Here is a 5,390-nt window from a genome sequence, read left to right on the forward strand (position 1 = left end):
TATAGGTTTTACACTTGGCACAATGTGATTGGGTCACTTAAACCTAGAGCTAATCAAAAGGTGACATGTGGCTAGGGTTTAATGTGTTAACCTAGCTATTTAAGTGTGGTTATGAAAGAAAACATAACCAGCAGCCTCTCCTCTCAATTGTCACACCACTTTGAGCCTCTCCAGCTATTTCTCTTCATCTCTCATCAATTCAAAGAGATTAGCCATCAATCTCTTGAATTAAGAACGCTAGAAATTGTTTCTAGTGTCCTGTTTACATCTCTAATCTCTTAAAAGGCAGAACTTGAATTTCTAATTAATAGAAAAAGCTTTAGAAGCTGTTCAAGGGCTGCCATAGGTGTTCTTGGTGTGGACAAGCTAGAGGGACAACATCTGGTGTCACGAAGGCGAATCTCAAAGGCGCAGACATTGCGGCACATCAAGAGGTTAGTGTAATCGTTCTTGATTTAATCTAGGGTTCTAAAATTAATCTGATTAATTTTAAAATCTTAAATGGCAAATACAGATCCAAAAACATATTAAAAGAGTTTTAATATGTTGTTTATCATTGAAATCAAATAGATAAAAATAAATCTTGCATGGTGCATGTGACCCTAGGTGAAAATTTTTGAATTCAATGGTATAATCTTGTGTTTTTCACGCTTCCGTTCCTTCAATTGTTATCAGAGCCACTATATTTGCCATTTAGATTGTTGATTATATAATTTAATTGTGTGTTTGATCATGAGATCAAGAGATTCATTGCTGGTTGGATCATGAGGTGTGGCGGCACACATGGTGGAGCCACCATTGGTGGCGGCAACAATGGTTCCATGGGTGGTTCAAGGTTTGGCTTTTAATTCTGCAATTGTTGTATGATCTAAGGCCTATTCTTTGACTAATTAAAGTGTTTAATTAGTTGTTTTAATCACACAATTAAATTATGATTCAAATCAGAATTTTAAAAAATTGTTTGAATGTGATTCAAATATGAATTTTTAAAAGTTGTTTGAATGTGATTCAAATCTGAATTTTTAAAGTTGTTTGAATCATATTTAAATCTGATTTTTTAAAATTGATTCAATAAAATTCAGATCTGATTTTTTTAAAAATATTTGAATGTGATTCAAATCTGATTTTTTAAAAAATGTTTGAATGTGATTCAAATCTGAATTTTTGAAGTTGTTTGAATGTGATTCAAATCTGAATTTTTAAATTTGTTTGAATGAGATTCAAATCTGAATTTTTAAATTTATTTGAATCATATTCAAATCTGGATTTTTAAGTTGAATATGAGATATTCAATTTAATTTAAGTATGTATGTTTTATTTAATTGTTAAATAGTGATATGCATGATGGATGATCATGGACTATAAAAGACCAATGTGATTGGATTTATTTCTTTTATGTTTCTTTGGGATTGTAAATTAATTAATTTATTTTAATTTATTTTGGGCATGTATTATTAAGTTTATAATATTTTTGGGTTGTAATTTCATTTATTTAAGTTCTTGTAAATTCGCCTTGGTATGCCAAGGATTACTATGTAATATTGGATTGCAAGAAGTTCAAGGAGGTCAAGAGCATTGGTGGGACCAGTGGGAGGAATTCAAGATCAAGTGTTGATTATGTACTCCTTCAGCAACTCTTGTAAAATGAATGAATGAAATGCACCTAGGAATGCCCAGATTCAATTCTTGGTGGCTCAGAATTGAATCCCTTAGAAAGTCCATGATCATACCATATTTACTGCTTATCCATGAATGCATGAGATGTATGGGAATGTATGCAATTATATGATATATGCATGCTAAATGGATAATGTGCAAAGTGAGACCTTAATAGTAATTAGAATGACCATAAAATCTTCCAAACAAATGATTAAGTTGGAAATGCTATAATTAAAGTAATTATAACATAGCCCCTCCATTGGGGCAATTATTTTAAGAAATTTTAAATAGTTGCATAAGATGCAATTTATTTAAGAGATTTTCTTAAGAATAATTGTTAAGCATGAGATGTTGTAAATATTTAAATGGTTTGGTGGCCAATATTGGATGTACCTGAGGACATTAAAATTATTTGCATAATTACTGTCTCAATGTGATCAACTTAACTAATGCAAGATAAGTCGATAATGGATGTACCTGAGATTTTGAGCATTAGGGGCTAGGTAAAGGATTGAACCTCACATGAGATGTGATGGGCAAGGAGTTGCTCACTTATAGTTTATTGTAATTCCAATAATGGATGTACCTGAGGATGATCAATAGAATTATAAGAATTCAATCACCCACTAGAAATCCATCCAACTAGGATTTCCGTTTTCTACTTTGGAAGTGTAGGATTCGCTAAGTTAGTGGGAGGACCAATTTGATTAAAAGACCATAATCATTTTGGTTAATTACATGATACATTTACTAATTAATCTGGTTATTTTCTGCAGTTAATTTTACGATAAAAATGAGCACAAAACAACCACTACCATCCAATATCCTTGCAAGCATACTTGATCACAGAGTTGATAGGACCTAATCATGCGATTGGCTAAGAAATTTGAAACTTGTCTTGAACCTTGAACATATAGGATATGTTCTAGATTCAAATGTTCTGGTCCCATACCTCCAGAGGCCACTAAAGAGGAACATGAAACTTTTGACAAGTGTAACCACCATGATATGAGAGCAAACTGTTACAACTTTGCTTCCATGAGTAATGAGTTCTGACGGGATGAAAACTTGCAGTGCAAGTGAGATCCTCCTTCACCTACAAGAGTTGTATGGTGAGCACGCGAGAATGCTAGGTATGAGATATCTAGACGGCTATTCCGTATGAGGATGTTTGAGGGACAGAATGTTGAGGATCATGTCCACAAGATGATTGGTGATTGAGCGGTTGTAACATCTTTACTTTAAAATGTATTTCCTACTACAGACGCTTTTGATCGTTCAGTCACTTCCTTAGTCTTTAGGGAATTTTGTGACAAATTTCCATATGACTAAACAGGAATGCACCTTTGCTGGTTTACTCAACATGCTAGTTATTGCCCAAAAGATTTTTTTGGGGAATAAAGGAAAAGAGGTAGCTTTGATTGCATCTTCTTCACTGGAAAGTCCAACAAGAAGAAGGGCAATAAGAAAAGAAACTTCACATTCTGGTCCTTCCAAAAAATAGCTAAGCAGAAAGGGAAGACCAAAGTGACAAAGACAAAGGAAAGTGTTTCCACCGCCAGAAAGTGTTTCCATTGCTAACAGGAAAGTGTTTCCATTGCCAGTAAGAAAGTGTTACCACTGGCCATAGTATAGCACTCTAAATGAATGCAATGCCATGGTGAAAAATAACTCAAGTTCAAAATATATTTGGCACTTAAGGTTATGTCATGTTGCAGAAGATAGGATTGCAAAATTGGAGAAAATAGGGATTCTATCCTCATTGTGCTCTGAGCCTACTCCAACTTGTGAATCTTGCATTCAGGGCAAAATGACAAGATGACCCTTTGTTGGACAGGCTAAGAGTGAAAATATTTTGGAGCTAATACATAGTGATGTATGTGGTCCATTTAAAGAAATGGCTAGAGGGCTTTCATTATTTTATTACCTTTCGATGATAAATCAAGGTTTGGGTATTTGTATTTGATGTAATACAAACATGTATCTTTTGAAAAGTTCATAGATTTTATATCTGAATTAGAAATTCATATAGGAAAGATTATTTTAGCTCTTCGATCAGATCGTTGAGGTGAATATTTGATTACTGAATTTGATGAATACTTGAGAGAGCATGGCATTGTTTCTCGGTGACTCCTCCGGGACGCATACGGTGAATGGTGTATCTGAAGGAGAAATCGTACCTTATTGGATATGGTGCGTAGTATGATGAGCTATCTTGATATGCCAATCTCCTTTTGAGGATTTGCATTAGAATCGACTTTATATATTCTGAATAGGATTCCATCAAAATCAGTTTCTTCCACACCTTATGAGATATGGCATGGAAGAAAACCAAGTCTTAAGCATGTTAAGATTTGGGGTTGTCGACTTATATCAAAAAGTGAACAACGATAAATTGGAGACCGGATCGAGAAAAGGTCGATTTGTTGGATATCCAAAAGATAGTTTTGGATATTATTTTTATTGCCTACTTCACAAAAGGTTGTGATAAGTAGAGATGCCACATTTCTTGAACAACAGTTTGTTCAAGAAGGAGGCAAAGGAAGGCAAATAGAGTTAGAATTGGAGAATTCGACCAACCAGCATCGGATGGATATAGATCCATCTAGTCAACCTATACCCGTTGATGAAACATCTACATTTGTTCCTCGTAGAACAACGAGGTATCTCACCCACCCGATGAGATATGGTTTTCTTCATGAAGAAGAACAAGAGTTGTCAACTCATGAAGAAGTAGATCATGGGGATGATACACTTACCTAAGAAGAAGCTATATCAGATATAGACTATTCAAAATGGATTGATGCTATGAAATCCGAGATTGATTCCATGTATAAGAATCAAGTTTTGGAACTTTTTGACCCACAAGGTATTGTACCTATAGGAAACAAATGGGTTTTCAAGAAGAAAATTGGTTACGATGGAAAGGTAGAGACCTATAAGGCAAGGCTAGTAGCGAAAGGGTTTCGCCAAAGGCAAGGAATAGATTATGAGGAAACTTTCTACTTTGTTGCCATGCTTAAATCAATTAGGATTTTATTAGCAATAGTGCATACTATGATTATGAGATTTGGCGGATGGATGTCAAAAGCAGTTTTCTCAATGGATACATTGAAGAAAACATTTTCATGGAACAACCTAGGGATTTGAATCCTAAGATGGTTCCAAGGTATGCAAGCTAAAGCGATCCATTTATGGGTTGAAACAAGCTTCGAGGAGTTGGAACATCCGTTTTGATGAAGCCATTAAATCTTTTGGTTTTATCAAAAATGAGGATGAGCCATGTGTATATAAGAAGGTTAGTGACAGCTATCACTTTCCTTGTCTTATATGTGGATGACATCGTTGATGGGTAATGACACGGGTATGTTGACAACTATAAAGGTATGGTTGTCAAATACATTCTCCATGAAAGACTTAGGGAGGCAACCTATATTCTTGGGATTAGCATCTATAGAGATAGAGCGAAACAAATAATTGGTTTATCCCAAAGTCCATACTTGGAAAAGGTGTTAAAGAGGTTTAACATGCTTGATTCCAAGAGAGGATTGTTACTAGTGAGACATGGTATCCACCTTTCTAAAGAGATGTCTCCAAAGACACCTGAAGAAAGAGATAAGATGGCCAGGATTCCATATGCTTGGCTATTGGAAGTTTAATGTATGCAATGTTGTGTACTAGGCGGATATCGCATATCTTTGTTAGTTTGACTAGTAGGTATCAATCCAATC

This window comes from Hevea brasiliensis, chromosome 8 (genome assembly GCF_030052815.1).
Source record: "Hevea brasiliensis isolate MT/VB/25A 57/8 chromosome 8, ASM3005281v1, whole genome shotgun sequence".
Taxonomy (NCBI): domain Eukaryota; kingdom Viridiplantae; phylum Streptophyta; class Magnoliopsida; order Malpighiales; family Euphorbiaceae; genus Hevea; species Hevea brasiliensis.